The sequence below is a fragment of the Microchirus variegatus genome (genome assembly GCF_963457635.1).
Source record: "Microchirus variegatus genome assembly, chromosome: 13".
NCBI lineage: Eukaryota > Metazoa > Chordata > Actinopteri > Pleuronectiformes > Soleidae > Microchirus > Microchirus variegatus.
Genome location: NC_139814.1, coordinates 14903414 through 14930034, shown reverse-complemented (window position 1 = coordinate 14930034; position 26621 = coordinate 14903414). Strand labels below are relative to the sequence as shown.

At 41.4% G+C, this 26621-nt stretch overlaps 1 protein-coding gene across 1 annotated transcript in view; it reads right to left on the bottom strand.

The window, feature by feature from the left end:
* gabbr2 (gamma-aminobutyric acid (GABA) B receptor, 2) overlaps window positions 1-26621 on the bottom strand; it is a gene marked incomplete at both ends in the record, with an annotated part of 170458 nt that overhangs the window by 123453 nt on the left and 20384 nt on the right. The gene's annotated exons all lie outside the window — the stretch shown is intronic.

Here is a 26621-nt window from a genome sequence, read left to right as displayed (position 1 = left end):
GGGGCTACTGTTATGCGCTAACGTTGCACTAATTTTAACTGATCTACAGTTCGGGCATTGTTCCGTTTCATTCCGTGTGTCGGCCAATCTGTGGCCGGCAGTCTGTCGACTAAGTATCGCTCAGGTACAAAAAAAAAGCACCAGGTAATACGTACTAACCCTAATGGAAAAGCAAACAAAAAACGAGAACTGTATAGTGGAAAACTGTTTTTAGTCAGAGCTGAGACCCGAGTTGCATCAGTGTTCACCGTTGTCAGCTTTTATGGTGAAAATTAAATAAAAGGCATGTTTACAAATCTCCTTCTGACCATGGCTTGTCAAGAAAGCACACACGAGAAGCGAAATGGGCCAATTACTAAATAATTACGTTTCATTTTGAGCGTTAAAAAGGCAGCAAAAGTGAAAGGGAATGGCTACAAGAAAGAAGTGAGACATACTATGGTGAAGAAGAACAAGGAGCTACTTGGTGAATCTCTGCTCTAGTCTTTTTTCGCTTTCTATGTGGTCATATTAGATACAATTTATGAGGAAACAACATCTCTCTTCCGTGTACTGCATTTAATACTCCATTAACTTCCTGGTGTTGTCGTTTCTTTTTTTTTGGCCACTGCAGGTATTGTGTTAAAGCCATCATTTAAGTGTTTTTAAAACACTAATAGGAAATGATGGATGTATTCAAGGCTAACACAAGTGAAGAACGTGAGACCTGGTACTTTACTGCAAAAACTGCAGGTTATCAAGAGTCAATAAATCAGTGATTATCAACCATACAAGAAAAGGCACTGTGCTCACAAGACCATTTATACTTTGACACGCTGTGATGGATGCACAGCAGAAGCCACATGCTCACTAGTGTCAGCTTCCAGTAATGTATACTATTTATGAAAAACGATGTGACATTTAAATAACATTTAACTTGTTATACTCGAAGCACTGCGGCACGCGCTCACATAATTGCAGCCTTGTGTGTGTGTACATGTCGTTTAAAACCATCATGTAAAACTATGTAACTCACTAGCTGCAGGCCCCCACATTCTAATCCAGTGCTGAAGAATGCAGCCATCTCACGTTGCCATAGCAACCAGAGTAAAAGAGTGTGTGTGAAAAGAGAGGAGGGAAGAGAAGAGCGGTGTAGGTGCCTATCGATTTATATACATGTGCTGGCTGACTGATTTCGCCGCAATTCCCCGATTTCCACAGCTTGTAACGACGTGAATTGTCATTAACACTTCAAAATCAGAGGGAAATCAATTGTATCAGCATAGCCCAAAATCACAATTTGCCTCAGCTGGATTCACAATATGGACATAAAGAAAGCAACATCCTGTGTCCTGAAAGAACCTCGGTGAGGGAAAGGAACGCAAAAACCTTTTACAGGGAGAAAAACAACCTTTTAATTTCCCCCATCAGTTTCCCGTTATTGACACTCATTTCAAGAGGTATTTTCTGAGCGACTGAATGGCAAGTGGTGTTTGTGTGTGTATATGTTACCACATTTCTGAGGAACTGCTTAAGTTTAGGGCTAAAATTTGAATTGCGGTAACGAAAAAGTAAGGCTTAAACATCCAAATAAAATTAATCTGGAGCCGCAGAAATCCAAAAAAAAACCCATCTTTTTCATGCTGCAGTGCAGTGATGACCTAAACCGCGCCGTGGCGAGTTGGGACCATAGGTGGAAAAGGGTCTGTTGACCCTTGCTCATTGCTGTTTATACCCAACCTTTTATAAAGTGGAGAGAAAAAAAACTACTTTGAAATAAAACAGAATTATGTAGACCTAGTCCTTCCATTGTTTGTGGAAAACATATTTAAAAGTAACCCACTTTGAAATAAACAAAGTCATATTTTATGGATCCAAAGATAGACAAAGACATCAAATGCCTTCCCATATTTCAAACACAGTATTTTGTCAGGTTTGGGACATTGGATGAGTTGTATGTGACGCACAACATCTCATCATCATCATCTTGATCTCTAAACAAGACGCGTTTACTTTACCAGATCTCTAAAGCCACAGGTTGCAGGCGCCTGGCTTGTAAGTCAATGCAGTGTCCTGAGAAGAATAGCTGAGCAAACCTGTGTGTGAGTGCGAGTGTGAGCGAGCGAGCGCATGTGTGTTTCCACCTTCTGACACAGTCCATCTCATCTGGAGAGTTATTTGACCTTGTTAGCCATCAGCTGGCGACTGAATGAAATTTTCCAACTGAACAACAGCAAGCCCTGCACAGCGCCACACTGAAAGGATGAAAATTAAATGTGGAGGAGCGAGACTCTGGCTTATAGGACTGTAGGTTCTGATCAGTTGGTAACTTCTTCTTTTTTTGTTGTTTTTAAGAGAATGGAAGGTGTCGTGCCGGGAGGGGGGTAACAAGTTCACATCTACAGGAAACTTTAGCCGCATCCTTCTGCATCAACCCCGACGAGGACGATTCAATCACGTGGCGCAATTTAAACAATCAGACTATTAAACTAAAACACACATACATTTATGCCTGGAATAATGTATGCTTTTAATGCCAGTCAAAAATAGACTAGATTATGGATATGCCTCAGGTGAAATGAGTGTGAGAAGATGTGATTAGACACAGTGGGGATTCCTTATCCTGGCCACACAGCTGAATAAAACAGCAGGCTATTAAAGAAAATATCCAATTTGCATACTCTTATCATTCATGTGTCTCCAGCTGGCCATAACAAGGAGGGCTGGTAGGACTGTGACTCTAGAAATGGTTACTACGCAACAGAAGAGAAAAAAAAAAAGTGGGCAAGTAAACTTGTCAATGTGAGTACAATAGAGCTTTGTGAAAATGGCAGGCTTAAGTCGACTTATGAACAATGTAGTGTTGGTTGTTTAAAAAAAGAAGAAGATGACAACAACCTTATGTTATTAAGAAAATAAAGGTGCTACATTTGAAAGCTGATGACAGATGGTCCAAGGCACAAAAGTTAATTAATCTACTGATTATTTTATGGATTGTTTGGTCTTCTATAAACTTTAAGAACAAACAGTAACAATTGATATTTAAATTGATAATTAAAATAGTTTCATATTCTTCTATTCACAGTACTTGGAGTTGCTGTCAAACTTTTTCTAGAGGATGGAACACAGCAAGAGAAAGAGAGCAAAGCAGATTCTTTCTCAGCTTCTACATTCATCCCTCCCCTGCTTGGTTTATCCTCTCTTACTTTATACCAGGCACACAATCTGTTGTGTCTTCTCCTACAGCCTTGACTGGTGTGTTGTCATGCCAACGGTGGGACTATCCACACTCCGTGTGCTAGATGAAGGAGGAGGCCGCAGCAGGACCAATGTAGCAATGGCTATATTTAGGCTCTCATTAGGTAGCACAACCACTCAGACATTAATCAATACTTATTCAGCTATGGAGACGCTGAAAAGCTTAATGCTACGTAGACAAAGTAGAATAGGAGGGGGGGTAAGAGAGAGAGAGAGAGAGGGAGGCGGGGACACAAAGAGTAAAAGGACATGGCGATAGTGAAAGTGATGGAGGGATAAGAGGGGGAGAAACAAGCTGTTGAAAAGAAGGAAGCGACAAAATGAGGAGTGAAGAGGTATTCGGCTGACTTTATCTGCACACTAATAAAGCCAAGTCATCCAGTATTATAAACCCGCCCTCTATTATAACCCCACGATAGAGTACTTCATGACCGTGAGATTGATTCTGCTGCTCTCTACAGTGCTCAGCATGCAGCGACACGGTGCTTTTAAGATTTTGCCTACAGTCCATCAATTATGAAATGCAGGGCATTTTTCCCCGATCCTTCAATCACGTCGTGGTAGTTTTCAACAGTACGGACAAATTTTTGTGCATTTTTCAAGGGATTATCAAGCAGTCATGCCAAGAGGTTTACGGGTACAGAGCTCGCATCTCTCTCCCACACTTATAAAATTAAAAAATATGCTTTAAACAAGGTATATTCAGAGGAAATAATGCCAAGAACAAACAAAGTTCTGAAGAAAACGGTTACTCTGAGGGGAGGTGGAGCAGCACTTAACTACCAATTCAAGCAGTGAGAAATACTACAACACTTTATTTCCCTCTTCTGCAGTCTGAAATCTAATTCCTGGCATTTGGAGGCCATTTGGAGCAGATCGATGGAGTTAACGCCCGTGGTAATCTGTTTGACCGCGTTGGGAAGCGGCCAGGGGAAAGTGTGTGGGGTGGGGCTGATGGAGCTGGTGGCAGAGGAACCTGGAGATGCAAACTCCAAGATGACATTTTACCCTGTCTGAAGCTTAGTATGCATAAAAAAGTCATCATGTTACCACAGCATGATTTGGCTGCCCGTACACTCTGGAATCACTTTGAATCAGTCACTGGATTTGGAGAAAATATGGGCTACAATATTCAGGATACCAGCCTTTCTTCTCCTCCCCCTGCTTGACAATTCACGACACTGAGTTTGCACCACTACCCTAACTATTTAGAAGATATTACTGATGGGACAGCCGGTCAAGGAGGAGTTCATTCCGAATGCTTCTAATCCATTGCCTGCGTTCCATTTCCTTCCCTGACCTTTACACAAAGCTTTAGAGATTTATCCTTATTGATTTATCATTACTTGATGCCATTAGCCTGCTGTTATTCTGCTACAGATGAATCGCACTCAATTAGACTAAATCTGAGGCAACAGTTGCCTGGGATCTCTTTTTCTTTTCCATATAATTACGTCCGTATATTTTTACTCAACATTCTATCGAAAAACAGCTCATCTTTAAAAGGTCAGCACACACCAAGCTGCCTGTCGTTTTTTTCTAAAAAATAATAATAATAATAAGCACACAATGATACACACACAACTAGTCACTTGCACATTCTCATTCACAAGTCTTCGTAAAAGTTTAAGACAGTTTCCTAAAAGTTTGACAGCTTAAGTAAAGATTTTTCATCAGAAAAGCCCTTACTGTGCATAATGCAGTGCTTACCCAAGGACAAGGTCACACACAGTATATTGTAAGTAATTCTGAGATAAATTTTCCTAAGGAAAACCCTCCTGTTCTACACGAGATCAGCAATCAAACGGTATAACAGAGCCTCGTCACGCACCACCACTACAGGCAGAATGACCCTATAGTGAGTGTGAGTGTGTCTGGTGTGATATTGTGACAAGAACAAGGGACGATAAGAGCAGCAGGCTGTAGCTAACCATGATGAAATGCCTTGTTAGCGCGGCACACAGAGGCAGCTGCACCTGTCCCTCGTCTAATAGCAAATTACTGCACCCAAATCAGCAACCTGAGGCCCGGTACTGCACACGCACGCTCACACGTGTCAATGTGTGTGTGTGTGTATGAGATAGAGAGAGGAGGAAGAGTGAGAGATAACGGAAAAGCAGGGAGGGGGGGAGCCTGATCTGATGTCATAAGCAATCTGTGTTTATTCATGACAGGGCCAACAGTACAGGTGATCACTGATGACAAAAATGCGAGAATCACCACACAATCTGTCTTTACAGGTTAAGAAAGGGATGGGAAACACATTGCTGAGAAAACAATTTCACCTCCTTCCACCTCCACAGAAATATAGCTCAAGGATTTGCTGTACTTGTTGTCTTACTCAGTCTTTAGTCAGTAGATTAAACATGTAGTGCTTCACAGAGGATAGACATATAGCAATTACCAAGGGGAAGCACACACTCATGCACAAGTCGGAATTTGCAGAGTCCGAGAAAAGTGATGTATTGGCAGTGTACATTTGACTCCACCTCCGTATGTGGCGCTGTATGTCTTTATAAGCTAGTGCGTGTTGAATCAGTTTCCTATAGACCTTTACGTCAGGGAAAACCACAGCCCGTATCGCAAACATACACAGATTCTGTATGTTTTGTACTTGCTGTACACAAGTCCAAAAGTGGGTCTTTTCTGTAGCGAGTACTACTAGAGCGAATACTTAATATATACAATAGGTATTGTTATGTAACAGTTAGGGTACGGTGCTAGTGAATGGATTAATGTGACTTTCCTCACTGAGAATTCTGCATATGACAGTCAGTGTGTTTACACGCATGTTAAAAGTCCAATTTTAGTCGGACTAAGATGTCACGTAAGCATGTTAGTCAGACTAAGTGTATGACCTGAAGGAGTAACCAGACTATGAATTGCATTATCAAGGTGTGTTAGTCTGACTAAGATTAGTTTGATTCGGAAACACAATAATCCATTCGCTAGCACCGTACCCTAACTGTAACCATAACAATACCTAACCCTAACCTAAACCCAATTCTATCTCTAACTGAAAACCAAGTCTTTAACCTCAAAAAGCCCTTTAAATTTGTGAGGATCAGCCAAAATGCCCTTACTGTCTTCACAAAGATAGGTTTTGAATGAAAAAATGTCCTGACAGACATTACAGTGTCAGCTGCTACACACAAGCATAAATATCTGAATGCTATCGCTATACATTTTACAAAAAAAAACAACATACTTAATAGTTTACGGTTTGATGCCGCAAACTTTCTCTGTGTCAAATGTTGCAGCAGCAAACTTTTTTTTTTTAAATCTGCCTCCTGCGTGCACTCTTCAGTGGATTATTTCATCTCAAAAACAGGTTAGAAAATGTGCACCAGGCTGATAAAACATAATATAAAACCCTACAGATACGGCTGCAACGATTATTCAGTTAATCCATTATTAATTGATGACTTAATGCTTCTTAAATGTGAATATTTTTCCTGGTCTGATTGCTCCATTTGACGAAGAAAGTCATTAAAACTGAAAAACGCAGTTTTATGGACAAAACAAGACAACAATCGACATTTTGTTTTTTACATTTTATGGACCAAACAAAAACTTGACTAATCTATTATGAAAATAACGGTTAGTCGCAGCTCTACTTTCAGAGTTGCCAGAGTTCAGCCGATACATCAGAGCTAAGGGAGATTACCTGCCTCCCCATGTGCAAGCCCAAATAATCTTCTCAACTCTGTCACGGCTGTCAATAGCAACTACTCTCAGAAGAGGAGAAGACAGAGTCTTAGTGTATGAATCAGTTGGTGGCAGTTTGTTAAGATTTACTTTTTCAGCGTGGAGGAAATGGAACAGAATTATCTTTGATTATCCTAACAGTATATCAATAACAATTTGATTAAGAGGCCTCCCTTGAGTTCCCTGTGCTCATTCATCTGTCAATTAAGGTCAGCGCACCACACCGCTAACTAAACCTCTCACACATCGGTGGCAGCCTCACATCACCTGCTATTGTCCTTATACACAGAGACGCAAGATCTTCAAGAAGCTGCAGCTATTTGTTCCCCATCAGTGAGCCTTTTGTGAGGTCCACTGGGGTGTAGCATATCACCCAGATAGCCTTTTCTTTCTCTTTTCAAATGACCACAAAGACAAGAATGGAAGGTAATTTACAGACTTAAGGAACCAGTGCAAAAAAAAGCGATAGCCGAGGTTTTAAGTGAGATATTTTGAAAACAGATACGAGACAGAGAGGAAGAGGAGGTGAAGATGAGGCTTGACTTGTGTATGCAGCAAGCATCGAGACTCTCTGTCGTAACATTTAGACAGCGGGCCCCGGAGTATCCGAACAGAGTACACATTTATTGAGTGTGAGTAGATGAAATAAAATTGAGAGCAGCAAGGAGTGATGGAGTTGTTTTTCCTCATTCTCTTCTCTGTTCTTTCGTAAAACCCCATGTCTGCGATACAGAGGGGGGAAAAAAGCTGAGGAGCCCAACACTTATCTTGGGAGAGACTAGCATTTAAAATCCACTGCAACAGACTGACTGGGCAGCTCAAGCTGATGCCTGTTTGCTCTCCCTCTCCTCCTGTCTCCCTTCATCCCTGCATTCTGTCTCCCGTTATTGCACTTCTTATCTTATCGCTTGCTTTTTTCCGGAGAGCTCAGATGGCCACCAGGCTAACCACGATGACACGCTGGAAGCCTCTTTGGTGGCGTCAAGTCTCTCGCGCTCGTGCTGATTTTCAAATGCATGTACACTGTGAAAAATGATCATCCTTAATGTGGCGCGTGAGGCAAATCACGATCATAAACAAATACAGGAACGTTAAAAACATGCATCGGCTCACTCGCCAATCTGAGATAAGCTCAAATTGGCCCGGGTGCTATGAATACTGCAGCAAACACATTGCACGTTTATTAGCAATCTGTGCCGTGCAGGAAGCAGACGCTGTGTTAAGCCTATTACAGGTTGTTGTGTTTTTGACAAGGCTTGACAACAGCTGGGACATGTTGCGGTAACCAGTGAGGGGGACCAACCAACATTTAATCCCACTGAAACATTCCAGTGGGTCCCTCACAGGAGAGGAGAGGAACAATCAACGTACTATATTCAGTCAAGCAAAAATAGTACACTGCCGTTCAAAAGTTTGGGGTCACTTAGAAATTAAATAAGGAAGGAATTAATTAATTATTTATTTATTTTTTTTAGAATCAGATATCTACAAATATACATTGTTAATGTGGTAAATGACTATTCTAGCTGCAAACGTCTGGTTTTTAATGGAATATGTACACAGGTGTATAGAGGCCCATTTCCAGCAACCCAGTGTTCTAATGGTACATTGTGTTTGCTAATCGCGCTAGAAGGCTATTGGATGATTAGAAAACCCTTGAAAACCCTTGTGCATTTATGTTAGCACAGCCGAAAACAGTTTTGCTGGTTCTTTGACGAAAGAGCAAAATGATTATTTTGAATAAAAATCATTATTTCTAATCTTGTCAATGTCTTAACTATGTTTTCTATTCATTTTGCAACTCTTTTGATGAATAAAAGTGTGACTTTTAATGGAAAACACAAAAAAATGTGTATAAGTGACCCCAAACTTTTGAACGGCAGTGTATGTTCATTATTCAGTCTGATCATTTTTGCCTAAACCAACAATACCAACATTGCATCAATTATATTCAGCTGACAATTTTAAATAAACAGTAAAATGAAAACTTAGCCCTATTTGAATTTCAAAATGTAAGATGTGGGCAGTATCTGTGGGGGTGAGTAACTGGCAGTTTTCAGTCCACATTAAAAATAGCCCAGAGTATTCTTCTGTTTCTCGATTCCAACGTACGTCTTATGGCATCACGCCAAGGGCATGAATTGCTTATGACAGGAGGAAAGCAATTTCCATACCTGTGTAACAGAATCTGAACACACGCGTTCATTAAATATTGTGTAGGTTTTAATCAAAGGTCTCAGCTGCCGTCGACGTGCCTGTAGCTGGTGTATCTGCTAACTAGTAAATGATAAAGACCAGCTAAGAGGGGGATAGTGGAAAGAAGGAGAAGAGAGGGAGTGAGCCCATTATCAAGTTAATTGTTTCTTGGCCCTGAAGGTCTACCAAGCTCTCCTTTATACTGGATAAATTCCAAAGGAAGAAAGAGGTGGAGGGTAGAAAATGAGTCCAGCTTTGGCATGAAAGTCACTTTGGTGATGGATAGATAAGGTCGTTGTACGGAGCGAAGGAGAGACACATGTCTGCAGGTCTGTTAGCAATTCTTCCACAGTCTTCTTGATTGGTAGAATCTTAACTTGTTCTGCTACCCAAAAAATATAATTTTGACTCAAGGTGCTTTTCATATCATCTTTTGGTTCGGTTTCATCACTGACAGCACGTCCTCCAAATGAACTCACAATGGAAAAATTGTTACCCTTCAATATACTTGTTATGTTTGAGCTTTTCTGACTGAAGGCGCCAAAAAAAAACAGAATAATAATAAGGGATCACATGAAACGCCACTGTAAGTTTTATGTCAATCGGCATATTAAACGATTAATGAAGAACTGAGAAAGTTTCAACCCAATCCCTCATTTCCCTCTCTGACAGCCATCCCTCGCCTTTGAAAACTTTTCAAGCATAAATAAATACTGTATACAAGTTCTGGCGGATAGTGCTGACCACTGCTTCCTGTGAATTCACATTAAAAAGTCAGCGCCTGCACTTTTTTTTTTTTATAACCCATTTGCTGCCTGTTTACTTCATATAATGCCGCCTGCAACAGTGGAGCCCATCAGTCATATTCAAGTTAGGAGCAAATTTGATATTAGAGTGTGTAAACAGACATGGCTGTGACCATGAAGGTCTGCCTCAGCTCAGCTGGCCAGTAGGAATGATGACTTTGCAGGAGCTTGGTGTGTGTTTGTGTGTGTGTGGGTGTACTGCTCTGTGTTTGTCACCTACAGAAGGGACAGATAAAATCTTCTCATCTAACTCTTGGCAAGACATTAAACAAGTGTAATAACCAAAAAGTGTAAATATACCTGTAACTAACCAGTCTGTGGGCGCATTCACACCAGCCCCCTTTTCTTAATCCACCCCTAGATTGCTTGCTCTGAAAGTCTGGTTTGTTTTGGGAGGCGTGAATGTGCAACTACCGTTCAAAAGTTTGGGGTCACCTATACAATTTTTTCCATTAAAACACTTTTATTCATCAAAAGAGTTGCCCAATGAATAGAAAATATAGCCAAGACATTGCCAAGATTAGAAATAATAATTTTATTCACCTATGTAAATATTTCATTAAAAACCAGACTTTTGCAGCTAGAATAGTCGTTTAACACATTAACAATGTATAGAGTGTATTTCTGATTCATTTAATGTTACAGTCATTGAAAAAAAAGTGCTTTTCCTTCAAAAATAAGGACATTTCTAAGTGACCCCAAACTTTTGAACTATAGTGTAGGTCTACGACACAGGGCATTCTGGGTAAACACAACCAAAACATAAGCTCTGATAGAAATATGGTCAGATGAAAATATATCACAACTTCTCATAAGAACCCAGCAGACCACACTTTTAAACTAATTAGCGGGTTATTGGGGTCTCCTTCAGTAATTCTTGAGGGGAATACGTTGCTCAAAAAGGTTTGGTTCCTTTCACTAGAGCAGAATGAAAGCAAACCGTCTGAATGTTGCAACCCCCAATTGTAGCGAGTCTAGTGGACTATTAGGTGTGAAAACAACCTACAGTGTATTTCCTTCTACGCAAATATAGCTCATTGCTGATACTAAACACTAATAAATGATAATAACTGAGTCATCTAATATTTTTGGTGACCCAACTTTTCAAAACTCCTTGGAATGCAACCCAGATTTGACAAAACTCTCCAGAGGTACCGAGGACATTCCAAGCAAACTATTTTTTACAGTAAAGATGAATTGCCTGAAGGTTAAAGGAGGGGAATAGTCATGGCCAAATGCCTATTCTGTTGTGCTGAGACATACCTGTCAGTCATGTTGTTTCCATTAATCTCTCACATGTAACACATAATGGAGGTCTATTTTAGATATAGCTTGACATTGTCTTCGGGAAAGGCACTTCTACCCACCCACAATCATCACACAAGTCACGTACGAGTGTGTGTTCAAGTGACATTGCCGTCTCCTTTCCACGCGACGCGGTGAAGTCCTCTGATTGGACATCTAATATGGTCATTTAAAGAGTGTGGGGGGGGGGGGGGAAGCAGATATTGCTATTGACATTTAGTCTTGAGAGGACAAACACTGACAGGTTACTCATCCTTCTCCAAATTAAGAGACCATCTATTGACGACTTTGTCACAAGGCAGAGTGGAGTGAAGGAGAGGGTCTGGGAAAATAGACCATGGGTGCGAATAACTGCGGAGAAAGCAGCATGTGTGTTTGTATGTGTGTATTCTATAGGATAGAGCACAGTTCAAGCTGTCCCTCTCTGCAGCCTGGAGATTCTTCTGTCCACACACGTCACTCTTGTTACAGCACAACACAGCCTCCCAGTAATCCTTGCCCAGTCTCTGTTTGGATTAAGGACCCTTCTTTCACTCTCACAACCATTCTACCCTCTCTGCCCATCAACTACTTCTTTCCCCGTTTTATTAGGAACATTGTCATTTCTTCCCCCGTCATTCTTTCATCCTCACTCTCTTTCGTCTGTCTCGCAGTTACTTCCTGCTTCTCTGTCGCACCTTTCTCTTTCTCCCTCTATCCGACATTTCACTTCCAACCTCTCATTCAACTCTCTCTCCTCTGATCTCTCAGCTCCAGGAGGTTTAAAGTTATAAAGGGTCACGACTGCGCAAGCGTTGCATCATTAACTCATTTCAGGATGTTATGATTTTTCGGCTCAATCCAATTAATTTCTTAGTTTATCATCTATCACCATATTTATTTTTTTTTTTTTTCAAAGGATGCTTTGAAAGAGTGGCCTGTCATAACATGTCAAGCAAAATGTGCTTATCAATTATTAACATGAGCTGGAAAATGATTAAATAATCAGTGACAGGACAGCACAGGAGGATTCAGATTAGTCGCTAAAGGTAAATGGATGTTGACGTCTGCGTGAAAGCAGATTGAGTGTTGCTATGATTTATTCTGAACAAAAGCAGCCCCGGTGTCCAAGTGGGCATGAGCTGGTTACCCGTTTTCAAGGTATACCAGGATAGTAAAGAGCCACGGTATCAAAACCACTCAAAGTTGAGAGTGTGGGAATCACTGTTTTCAGGGATATGATGGCTGAGCGTGACGCGTTACAGCTGCGGTTATTATACCATCAGAATGTCTTACCCTCCCATGCCTATGTACAGCAATATAGGTTTAATTTAATTTAATTTAATTTAATTTAATTTAATTTAATTTAATTTAATTTAATTTAATTTAATTTAATTTAATTTAATAATTTTGAACCAGATTAATGGCCCACAATAAATTGGACACACTAAATTGACCGTAGGTGTGAGCGTGAATGGTTGTTTGACTCTATGTTGCCCTGTGATGATGATGGACGCATGAATTAATGCCCATAATTGTCTTAAACTTATTTATTTTACACGTCAAATAGTTATCGTTTTTCAAAGGTTCCATTAAGCTGTAATGTACAACTTTTTAATATCAACAGATATCATTACATCCAAATGAGTTCACGCTGTTCTGATTACACCCATCAGCTCCACATGACCCCCTCTGAAATTCTCAATATAGATTGTGTTTTTATCTTGTGTAACCTAGTCACATTCCCGCATTGCACAAGGAAATTATTTGTTTTATAGACTAGCAACATTGTGCCAGTAAAGCAGAACAAACAGGTTGGAGTTGGAGTGAAAACAGAAAGAAGCTTCAGAGGCTTCAGAGTTGAACTTACTACTGCTCAAAAAACCTGCAGTTTGAGGGCATAAACACATCTTGTCCCCACTGCGCTGCTAGTGTATACACACAACCGCAGTCAGATCTGATAGTATTGCTTGACAGAGTCTGTTTTTCAGATGCAGGATGCGACATTCAAATACCGTTACACAGCTTCTGCTCACAAAGACTAAACAGAATAGCTCCACATGTGAGTGGGAAGTCCAAGAGCACTAGCGCGCACACACACACACACTCAATGTCACATGTGCAAGTGCACACTAACACTATGCACCCTGGGATTCATCAATCAGCGAATATTTAACCAGGCTGGGGGCCATGCCAACAGTGTCCACACAAACAATCATCAATCACCACACACATACACACAACATCCGACTCTCACCGGACTCTCACATCATCCGACATACACACAACATCCGTCTCACAATAGCTCATTTCCAGGTCAAATCAACAGCCCCAGTTGAGAACATTGACTGTGGGTGCTTGTCGCTTCTAATGAATCGCTCATTGACTGTCTGCACTGAGGTGAGTGGAAAGACCTAGGAGTAATAAAAAAAAAAAGAGTTTCTCTGGCCCCCCTCTCTGTCTTTTCTCTCTCTCACCATACAGAGTGACGGCAAAGCAGGAATGAGGACTATTCCATCTCGTTTTGAGAAGCTGACGTACAACACTGTGTTACCATAGTTACAGATAAAAAGAGAGATCGTAGGGGGTGATTGAGAGAGGAGGGAGTGAGGGGGGACTCGACTGCAAAGGAAAATTAAAAGATTTGTGTACAAGGCCATGTCGCAAAGAAAATTGAATATTTCCCTTAGACGGGAACAGAGGGGGAAGTAGTTGTTAGCACACTGACTGTGTGCCTGTATGCATGTGTGTGTGTGTGTGTGTGTGTGTGTGTGTGTGTGTGTGTGTGTGTGTGTGTGTGTGTGTGTGTGTGTGTGTGTGTGTGTGTGTGTGAACAGCTTTCCACATGCCACCTCAGTGGATTGTGGCCAGCTGTGTAGCAGGGTGTGAGAAAGCTCTTTATCACAGATTATTTTAAAAGAAAACAGACAGAAACTGTATAACAATGAAGCCCATGGAGATAGATACATAATTTTTGTCAGTCCCCACACACTTTAAAGGCTTTTTACAGGTATATATACAGCGCTTTTCTACTATACAGTTCTTGCACAGCTCGACTCTACTCTGTCTTTTTTTTACTTTTCCATTAGGAATAGCACCTGGTACTTTTTTACTACCTGCGCTGGCAAGGTTCCAAGCGAGCCGAGCTGATACTAAAATGTGACGTCGACAGAGAGTGTCGTCACTGGAAGGGTCATGAGTGCGACGTCGGACACAAGAATCAAACTGAACAATGCCCAACTGCAGTTAAAAAGACTTAAAACACCTGAAAACATGTGTTAATCTCCAACAAGCAAGGACATTTCTAAAATCTTAATATTTAATAGAGCCGTCTGGTGTATAAAGTGACAGCGCTGCCGAAGGCCGGCGCTTGTGAGCTGAATCACAACCAGTTCAGTCGTATTTCAGTGTGTCAGACAGAGTCTGCGTCCATGCAGGAAGTACTGAACTGGTGCACTGAACATACAGTGCACCGAAAACCCCACCCACATTGAAGAGGTACTATAATGATGGAAAACTACGTACTGCAAAGTCATGCTGTCGAACTGTATCGTGGAAAAGTGCCACGGGTGTTGGTTTTAGATTGAGGGTTAGAATTAGGATAGTTTACGAATTGGGGTTTGACATAATTAAAAGGTACAGTTAAGGTTTGTGTGTGCTACTGCTACCTCATTGGAAAGTTTATGCTACTAAGGTAAAGGTAAGGTAAGGGATTTTAAACACCAAATTCAAGGTGAAGTCCAGTGTGTCGTATAGGTCTTGTGATTGAGTAAAAATTCCTCAATAACACTTTAATTATACCAATTTTATTAAATCAGTTTTAAACTAAAATTACGTAACAATAAAATGCTTTGGTTTTAGTTGGCCCAGTCGTCAGTTTGCAGTCAAAGGACAGAGCAACTTTCTGCTCTGATAATCGGCATAAACACTGACATTGTCAGGACCAGTAGTCCTCATGGAGACCAAAACCTGGCCCTTATGAGGCAGAACAACATTTCTGAGGAACTGGTTAAGATAAGGGCTAAGATTTGAATTGTGGTTGGGTTAAAGTTAGTGTTAGGCATTAACTGGCTATAATCAAAGTTAGGAATAGCACTTTGTTAATGCAGTGTTCTAAGAACAGTTTCTGTGTGTAGTTAATCCTATGTGTGAACATACACAGGAGCACATTTCACATACACCCGTCTGACACACACACACGTATGCATACAGAGAGTGAGATGAAGATTTGCGGCATGACAAGTCATCTGAATTCCACGGCTCTCCAAGTAGGTCATGCAGCCTTTTTAGAGTTCCACTCCTCCCCACGTTGCATCAAAAATGCATAAATCCCTGCACATTCTCTAAGCAAGCAGCTTCCCATGTCGGAAAAAGCACATCTTTCGTGATTCTAATCCCATCAAAAGGTGGTTCTGCTAGTATGTAAACACAACATGGGATAGAAAGGCCTGTCTGGCAGTAATAGTTGCAAATGTTCCTCAATTTAGAAATATTCTTACAGTTATAAGGCAGCATCCACTTATTTAATAGGTGCTAATGCTACTTATCTACTCTAATTTTGGTTGAAATAAATACAAACTGAACATTTTAGCTCCTAGCAGCAGAGCTACATTGCCGGATGGTGATTGTATCGCTGAAGAAACACTACTTTGTCAAATCAGTCCATCAGAGAAGGTACAAAGTCAACACAGCTGATAACCACAGGAGTGGGTCCTCTTGATCGAGGCTGCCATGTTGGACCACCATGTTTTAACTGTAGCCTATAATGGACAAACTAGATGCCTTTTGAGTACAATTGATAATTGAATGCTACCAAAGTTTCTACATTCTTGGAAGGGAAGGGTTAGGTGAGGGATAGTCAGCTGCAACTTCACCGATATATGTCGCTATATCCCGCACACTACCTAAAAAATAGAATGCTTTACAAATAATATACCTCCATTAGGGCACAGAATGAATCAGTTAACAAAAAAAAATTAAATCTCCATGTGATTCATGAATGAACCGTGTCAAAATACAGACTTTCATCATCGGGCATGTGACGGCTGTGCTTCACGTCATTCTATTCCACTCGAGGTATAGAGTTCATCCATTGATAAATAATTGAGCAGATCACAATAATAGTCTTTCTCTGCTACATCCCAATCTCAGACCACTGAGCTGCACGGGGGACCACAAGTGACAGTCATTACCCGTGACGCTGTGCGACTGCATCACCGATCACAAAGCTCCTGTGTGTGTGTGTGTGTGTGTGTGTGTAGGAAGTTATATGCCTGAATAATTTAAGAGAGAGCAAAGTGCCCTATTCTAAATTACATGTTAACCACATAGGACTGAATAAGCGTTATACAATGCAAATCAATGAATCCAATCTATTTATAAATCATTTTCAAAATCAGCATTTTCTCCAGAATAAGATGATGTTCAGACTAATCGCCCCAAAGTCACCATTTCCTGCCATGTCATCACTTACTCATCAATCACAGTCACCCTTATGGATTATTTTTCGCAAAGTGCAGTTGTAGACAATTTTCTATATGTGTATATATATATATAAAAATATATGTATGTATGTATGTGTGTGTATATATATACACATATGTTTATGTTTATATCCATAGCTGAAAATATGAAAATATGATGCTTTAGTATCAGCCGTCCTCAAGTTTTTTACTGTTCCTGTCTTTCATGGAGGTTGTCTCGGTTCTTTGGCTTGTCCTCATAGGAGAACCCTTTTTGGTTCCAGGTGGAACCTTTACCAAGAACCCTTTTAAAACCCTTTATTAAGGAAAGGGGTTTTTAAGGATTCTCTGGATCAAAATGGTTCTTACTGGAACCATTAGTGTTACCAAGAACCCTTGAAAAACCCTTTCTTTGAGAAAGTGTAGAAGAACCCTTTTGGAACCCCTATTTCTTAGAGTGTAGCACAGCCATATTTAAAAAACAAAACAAAACAAAAAACATTAAATGATTTATTGTCAGCTAAAAAATATGATTGGCATGTTGATTTGTTGACTGCGGAAAAACTTCAACAGCCCATTGCTCTATGTCTACACATTCAGCTCTCAGCTCAGGTATTGGCACTGCATGACGCAATGTGAAGTCAAACTGCAGGGGAATAAAAACTAAAAAACGGAGCTGGTGCAGATTCTTTACGGCAAAAAAGGGGTGATGGATTCGCAGATGCTGTCTTCAGCAAACAATAGCTGTGTGGGTATAATCACCTAGTGTATAGGCTTCCATTTTAGTGATTAAGACATTTATAATCTAATGCTTCAGTTAATCAGATTTAGATTTAATACCAGGTAAAATCCTAGTTAGCTATCAGTATAAACATCCTTGTTATAAGTATTTCAGTTTGAGGTTATTACGTACATCTGAATTCAACAGCAATTCAGCACAATACAGATCATGCTCCTGAAAAACAGCCTCAGACTAGTCTTATGCCTTAGAAACCGTAAACACATTGAAGGCAAATCAGAACTTATTTCCATCCAAGGATGAAGCCAGGGAGATGCAGTGTAATTCAGAGGCTGTTTTTGGCCTGCAGGGGGAGGAATAGGAGTCCTCTTCACTTTAAATCTCCCAAACTTCTACTGCACAGGCCTCAGCTGCCGTAATGAGTGTTGCTGAACTGCACTAAGCATAGGCTACCAGGCAGTTACAGAACATTACACTCCTCCATACTGTCTCTCTTGACTCTACCATGCCCAGTGGCATCTTTTCTCTTTTTTTTTTTCAGTGAACCAACAGCCCCTTCACACACAACGTGTCACACAAAAGCCAAAGAAGTACATTCAAAAAAAACTCAACCTCCAGGCCTGAACACAGTGCTTTGCTGCACCTTTTTTTCTTGCTACCTTTTACTCGCGTGTGTGTGTGTGTGTGTGTGTGTGTGTGTGTGTGTGTGTGTGTGTGTGTGTGTGTGTGTGTGTGTGTGTGTGTGTGTGTGTGTGTGTGTGTGTGTGTGCGAGCATTGTGTGTATTTGAAATCTACTGCCGTTTACTCAAGCGAGGAAATCCAGAAATCCTCAAAAGCAAACGCCCAAGGGTTCTCTCCTAACTGCCCCCAACACAGGGAGGCCAAAGCAGTTCAGCTCAAATTGAAAGAACCAAAGACAAACACAAAGCAGAAGGGTACGAACGCAGGCTGCCAGGGTTCCTCTCATATCTCCTATGAATCCTCTGAAGGTTTCAGCAATTCAGGGTGTTTACAACCCTCGGGCAACTGTATTAAAGCTGACACCATTTTAACAGTTACCATTTACGTCGCTGAACAACAGTAATCGTTATGAAATGAAAATAATGAACAAAATATAAGAGGTTAAAAGGAATAAATAAGGAACATAGCTCCAGATAAAGATGTATTCTTCAGCCCACCTAATTGCCTGTGCGTATGTGTGCCTGTATTAAACCCAGCGAGTGTGTGCATCTGTTCTCCTCTCCGACAGGCAGTAATGAATAAAATAACAATGGAAGAATATGAACTCCTTCCTCTGTGAACTCATCAGGCAGACATTGACACGCACCACTGACTCCAAGATGGCTGCATCCTAGCCCCCTCCTTCTGAATTCTGTTGTGTGCTACAGCTGACGGTAGGAAAGCACACTGCAGGTGAGAATATGGTCGAATACGTTATGGAGCACAGAGGATGTCCATAAGGATTTGCTCTTAGAGCTGAACTGGAGAGGTGCATGTTAGCATGGAAAGTACATAAACATCTGTTTATAGTACATCTAAATATGTGAAATACATAATTTTTCATTAAAAACGGTTCCTATGATTGATAAACTTGCTCAAATTCAAGAACATAGCGCTCACATTACATTTTAAATATTACTTTCTACAGAAAAGTAGTTTGAGAAGTGGATGTTATGAATAAATACCAAAGGAATCATTGGCAGCTTCTGTAAACCTTTGCACAAAGCATCACATGGAATAAGTGGTCAGGTATGATGATAAATGTGGTCTGCTGTGATGGAGAAAAAAGGAGCACGCCTCTGGAGGTTCCTCTTTCATGTGTTTCATGTGTCTCCTGGAGGATAGCGTTGCCCCAGGGGAGCAGGCCAGGCCAGAAGGCCTTTGATGAAGCACCTCCACTGGCTGTGATTGGATAAAACTGATTCACCTGTCCCTGGACATGATGATAAACTTGAACGGTGGGAGAGATTTACTGGAAACGAGATCTTTTTCCATCTACAGTTGAACTCTGATACTATGTTTAGTGTAATTCAGCCAGAAAACACAATGCAGGCCTATCAAAAGCATCTTTTCTTCAAATCTAAAAAAACAAAAAAAAATGAATTTACTAACAGGTGCTGCACTAGATAGGACAACTCTCTGAAATTGGAAAATCCCAAGACCTCATGTGGTCTCCAGAGTTTTGGTGCAGTGCCAGCATCTGGCTGATAAATACAGGAGTGGAGAGAAACCCTCAAGAAAATACAAGACAGGGGGACATAAATAAAGAAGAAACAGCAGATAGAGGAAGGCAGAGTTTGGCAATGACAAATGAAGAGTGCATAGGAAAAGGGAGACACAAATTGCAGAAGGGAGTATGACAGATAGAGAAAAAAACAGAGAGAACATGTGCATAGGAGGGAGAAAAAGAGCAGAGAGTGAGAAAACGAGCCAGGGAGGAGGTAGAAAAGTTCCACCACGGCTGCGATGATGTGGGTGGAAGGCAGTGCGTGGGTGCATTCATGGGAGAGAAGAATGCAGAGGGAACTGGCTCATGACTCTCTCTTTTTCTCTCTCCATCTCGCTCTCTCTCACTTCCCTTACATCAGCTCATCCACAGAGATGTAGAACGAGTATGAGCCTGTTCTCTTTTCACGTCTCCACATTCCTGCACACAGCCACAAACCGCTAGCAGATAATGATGGCTGCGATCATTAGAGGGAACAAGTAGGACTACGCTTGTATCTGTGTGAATTTGTGAATGCGTACATGCGTGTGTGTGAGAATCAATTGCGATGTCATTCACTGGCAAGTAACCCCGCCCCTTACTTACAGACTGTTTCATCATTGGTGGGAACGAGGAGTTTACAAAGTGGCGAGTACGCAGATGAGATCTTATTGCGTCCTTACATTAACACACCACATCAGCTCATTCATTCTACACACACACACACACACGCAAACCATTTGATGTCTCCCCATGGCTCCCACTGGTCGCCAAGGAAATGAGTTCTTCACTCATCCCGCTCGGTCAGCCTGCAGCACGTTGCCATGGCAACAGAGAACCTGTTGAAGGGGGTAAACTGCATCACTGGTGTTTGGTGTATAGGTATTCATGTCATGGGTATTTACAGATTTTGCTTGGGACGGAGACCGGAAAACATGTGCATGTTTTGTGTGCACGCGTTAAGCGAGTCCATCTATGTAAGAGTGACGCAGTGAGCGCTGACGGGTTTCCGCTTCTTTTCTTGGCCGCCTGTTTGCTCATGTGTGCGTGTGTGTGAGAGAGAGAGAGGAGGCTGACGAGGGGTAGTGAATATATTTTTAAACAAACCGATTTATCATAGCCCGGTGTGGAGCACTTCAAACAGTCTCCCACTGAGTTTGTTGCAAATCGACACGGAAAGGATCCAAACGCTCAGAGAAATGGCAATCAGGTGCAAGCATGACTGTAATGATGAAACCTGCCACACACACACACAGTAAAGCTGGACACATGGATCAATAACCTAGAAATTACTTTCCGTAAAAACAAGACAATAATTCACAAATCACCCATAATCCACATCTAATTTGCATCACAGACGATGGCACATGGGACAGCTGGTGACTTGATGACTTGTTTTATGATGGGTTTTTTTATCCTAAAGTGTTTATTTATGAAAATCCATGCCTCTGTATGTCTATAATTACTCACATGTACTAAGGAGGAGGACGGTGAAGTTAACCGTTTGAACCCTGCAGTAGAGATGCTTCTACAGCGCCTACATGGGTATTTTAGTTTACCGTGGTATCATTTCCTCAAGCATCAAGAAAGGCCTGATATGTGAAACATGCACAACTTTTGCTAGAGTGTTATGCAAGTCAATATAAAATATGTCCACAATAATTCCTCATCTCAAAAGGTCCTGTGTGCAAGGTTGAGAGACAACTCACTGCTCAGCCCTTCGCGGTACTACGGTGGCCTTCATACACCAGAAAGGATGTCATTCTTTGTTTGTACATTAAAAGTTTGTAGGTTCGGATGCTGTAAAAGCATGATGGCGAAATGTGGCTCGATAAAGCACACTGGAGACCTGAGGTTCTAAGAATACGTTTTGCAAACTTGACAAAGTGAATTCTCCTTACAACACGATGATTCATTTTCAGCAATGCAGAGTAGTATGCCTTCACAACACAATACATGCCGGCATTGGACGCCTGTGCGGTTGCTGCAGGAGTAAGTGCTGGAAAATGCTGATAGTGCAGAGTAGTAATATTAGTCAGTCAGAGAACTTTGGCATACATGTCTAACTCATTGGAGAAACAAAAGTCATTATTTGCTTTTATTCTGGACAGTGATGCAGTGATGGGTGTCTAATACTTAACATTCATCATGAGTAGAACGCGACTGTTCATTATAGGGCTGCAACGATTACTCGAGCGACTGGCGTACCACAACAGCACAACATCCTCAATGATTCATCATTTGAGCCGAAAGTATCCAGTTGCTAACACTTCCGGCACATGCTAACGTAAACATTGATGTTATTTAATACAGTAAAAAATAATAATAATTCAAAATATTTTTTTTTTTTTCTCCAAAAAATAGATACATATTTTGCATCTTCGATTAATCAAAAAATAATTGGTTGAATACTCGATTACAAAAATATTCGATAGCTGCAGCCCCAGTTCATGCGAAATCTTGGTCACTAGTATGGGTGGGAATCACAGGGTACTTCACGATACGATAACAATAATATCATGATACAACAATTCTGTGATAATCAATATACTATATTGCAAGACAAGTGTATCATATAGTGATACATCACAATATCTTTCTAATTGAAGAAAACAAAACATCAGTGTAAAGCGTAATGATAAGGCATCTGTTAGCGTAGCCATTATCCCGCCGTAAACTCCCTCTTCTTCGGGCCGGGTAACTTCCACCCAAGTTTCCCTCATTCATTTGACCAGCACCGCCATGTGGTGACATGAAGTATTGTAGCAACGCTTGGCAAGTGAAACTGGCAGGAAATGCCTTAAACCACCATACTATTTACATAGCTAACATTACCATTAGCAGCTTACCTAGCAAGAACATTGAGTCAAACTTCACTTCTTTAATCACCAACAGCTGTCCATTTTCCTTTCATTACCATCACAAATGTGTTTAAGTCAGCATACTAACCAGCAGAATCCCAACCAACCTAACCCAACAGAGAAGAACTTCTCAGAGGATGGATTATAAACACAACTCATGACCCAAAAATTGCTGCAGCTCTTGGACTGCAATGTCTAGCATTCGGCACCCTGACAACTGGTTACCTGAATACACTGCTTTAGAAACGACAGTGAAAATGCTTTAGCTATTACGCTACGTTATTTGACATAAAGATACAGAAATGTAATGACACTGCTTCTCCTCATACCATCTTGTATGTGTGTGTGTGGGGTGTGTGTGTGTGTGTGTGTGTGTGTGTGTGTGTGTGTGTGTGTGTGTGTGTGTGTGTGTGTGTGTGTGTGTGTGTGTGTGTTTCCATTTCCTATGTTAATGTGATTCATTTGATTATTATTATTTAACAATCAGACAATGCACATAGGCCTCTTACACAGCACACAAGCTCCATTTCTGGTTCACTGGGTTTTATGTTTTCTTTTCTGTAGTGTCAGCAGGGCTGGTCTCAGTAAAGAGGGAAGTCACCCTCAGGCACTTCTGCACAGTATATCTGACCTAAGCACCATGCACACAAAGTGAGAATGCTGGGAGATGCAGTCTAATACCATATATGAATTGTACCTGGGAAGGGACTGATGACGTTGTATTTGGATACATGCAGGGCTGTGCACCTAATATGGAAAAATCATCAGCACTGTATAGGATGCTTAACTAAATGGCAAGAAACCATTCTGAGTGTGTTTTTGTGGGTCAGACGTTATGGCTTTGTCAGGGGAAAGTGCAATGAGATGCTTGCTTCATTATGCAAGGCCATACACGCATACACACAGAAACATAAACAAGGATCAATAACAGCCTTTCTTCTTTCTCTGATTATCTGATTAATGTTTAAGTGTCCATTTAAGCATGTATGTAGACAGGATAAGCCTCTGTGACTCCTTTTACATGACATCCAGGTGTGTTTGGTTGTGGTTACTTTTCATCAGATGTCATCAAAAGCCCGATGACTGATTCTCGTGGATAAGAAGTCAGAGAGTAATGTTTACATTACACTGAACACGCTGGATTACAGCACAGACTAATGACTGAACATATTCCAGATGTTACTTACTACTAATTATGGTAGAATAGCCTTGGGATTTTGAAAATGGGAAACGTACACAGACTGACTAATAACAAAAAGGCTTTTCACAGGAGCTGAAGATGGAAATGTTGCCCCCTCTTTTTCTTTCAGTCAAAAACATCTATAAGTAAACATGAGACCTCACTCTTGAGGAAGACGAACGACATTTTGACGTGTCCTCTTTTCTCGGAGGCAGACAAATTTCTCACAGTGATGCATCCTGACATAGTCAGAATGTAACCAGTGTCCGTCTCGGTCGGTACATATCTGCGTGCGCGCGGTAGCTCGGTCTGTGTGGACACGTGAATTTGATTTACTCATTTTGGTGGTGAATCACTCAGCTCTGCAGGTCCCTGCTGACTTCCTTTCACCCTGCCAACTCCCACTGATCTTTGCTACCACTCTCTCAATCCCTCGCTTCCTGCCCTCCATCTCTCCGCTGTCACAAGTGCACACATTGAATTCTACCAGAAAACAAAAAAAACACATCATCATTACAAGAATTAGAAAGGAGAGCACGCTCGATGCATGTAATGACATTTTTGAAACACTTAAAACAACACTAAATGTATTCCTCAGGAATGGATATCCATTAAATGGATTTTATCTTCAATGCTAGAAACAGCTCTAATGAGCGCCATGACTTTTTTTTAAGAACGGGTGCTCCGTCAGCCATCTGTAAAGCTAACAATCTGCACAGAAAAACATTTCCCACCTCTCTGTAACCCCCTCTGGAGCAGTCTTTTTTGTGACTTCGTCACAACCAACTGACTGCCCCAATCCGACACTGCAACAGGATGCTTGATCAGGCAGAGCCAGTGGGGACTTGTACTGTCTGCCCTCTGATATGTGTTCCCATCAGTTGGGCCAAGCTGCTGGACTAATGGGCATCTGGGCAGATATTAGAATGTTGTGCTCTACAGTTCCCCTGCTAACTTAATGAGAAAACACTAGTCCCCCCCCCCCCCCCCCCCACACACACACACACCATACTCCTCTAGACAGAGGAAAAAAACACAACTAGTGCAGAAGAGGAAGAACCGGGGAGCCTTAATTAGAGAGCTGAGAAAGAAAACTGTGAAAAAGAGGTTGATGGTGATGGGGAAGATGAACACTGCCATTCAAACAAGAAGAGCTAAAAACAGATGAGTGATGCAGGGAAAGCACATGCAGCATTTCCACACATCGTCTGACTGCAGAACAAAAAAAAAGTATTTTTAATGCCATCACAAACCAAGATTGTCTTCATCTCTTTTCACTTTTTCTAATCGTACCAAAACAAACAAACTGTGCCTTCAATAGTCAATAACGATATTCACTAACATTTCAAACTCAAAATCTCTTTCTCTCGTCTGTCCGTCTGTCCTGTTGCAGCTGAGTTGGTCAGGGTCTGATGAATAAACCAGTGCCGTGACTCTCAGCCCAGGAGAGGACCGAGCATTACAGCTATGAAATGTTAAATGGCTTGCAGAAGGAGCCCGGGCTATAAAAGCTGCAGCAGCAGCAGCAGCACTTGCAAGCACAGAGGAGGAGGAGGAGGAGGAGGGGGGGAGCTGGCTGTGTTTGCTCTTCATCTCCTCGGCAGAAGTGTCAGCTGCGTTCCCCATCTTTTTAGCCAATGGTGTGGAACGGGGCCCGGTTTGTTAGAGGCTTGAGTAGCATTGGCGCTGTGTGCGTGTGTGTGTGTGTGCGTAGGTGTTAAGAGTTTGAGGGTGTTTGTGGCAGATTGTGTGTGTGTGTGTGTGTGTGTATCTATGTGTGTTAACTATAGTCTCAGCTGCCAGAAAAAGGACCCTCCAGCTGGGTTCAGGTGCATGTGCTTCCAAGCTCTTTCTCTCTATCTTTATTTGTACTTTTTTTTACTCTTTTTAATCTCCAGAGGAAACCTATTTGTTTCTCTCTTTGTCTTCTTATCCATGGGATACTGGCTTAAATGAGTTGATGAAACTTGGGACTAAAGTACGGGAGGAAACACATTTCTGTGTCATACCGCTAACTCTTAACGCTAAAGCACTGAGGGAGAAAATAAATCTACTGTCTTCCATACACAAACACACACTGATTTGATTGCAGGCACACACAAACACACACACACACACACTCGCGCACACACAAATACACATTTTAGTAGCGATCCAAGCTCATTAGAGCATTTCTGTCTCAGCCCTGCAGGTTAAAACACTTCATATTAACCATACTTCAAATAGCCATGTTGGAGAGAGGGAGAGAGAGAGAGAGAGAGAGAGAGAGATATGGGAGGAAAAACTCACAGATTTGCATTATTCATGTTCTCATGTGTGACACAATTTGCACACCCAACACAGTGCATTCAGAGAGAACATACATTGTATGTTTCTTTAAACCCACACATAGGTTTAGATGAAAGAAGTCAAGTGAAAGCATGCGCGGTGCTGCTGACACTGTGTGCATACGCGATAATATTTGACAGGAAATATAACAGGAAAGCCCAATTAGTTATCAGTGTGAGTACAGTGTGTACAGTGTGTACACATGTGCGTGCACACACACGGGCAAGCGTACCTGTTAGGCAGAGTCAAGATTACTGCAAAGAAAGGGCGAATGATGTAAAGAGGGGGGGGGACCAGAAGAGATGCTATATTTACTCTGTACTGCACAAAAGCACTGCTGGCCAAGCAGAAGACTGAGCTTTGAATCGGAGCTATAAATAAACTGTACCACTACTGTACAGTTGTGGCAGTTGGGAACCAAATGAATAGGCTTGACCAGGCAAGACAAATAAGCCTGTAAGTGATGAGTGGGGGATGGGGGGGAAGACCCTTGACTGCAGGTTATTTTCACTCTACTGATCCCAGAGAGGGAGAAAACCCTGGGAATAGCCTTTAATGTCAAGTTTGTGTGAAGAAAGCCCCTGTGATCGCCATGAAAAATAGGTTATCACTC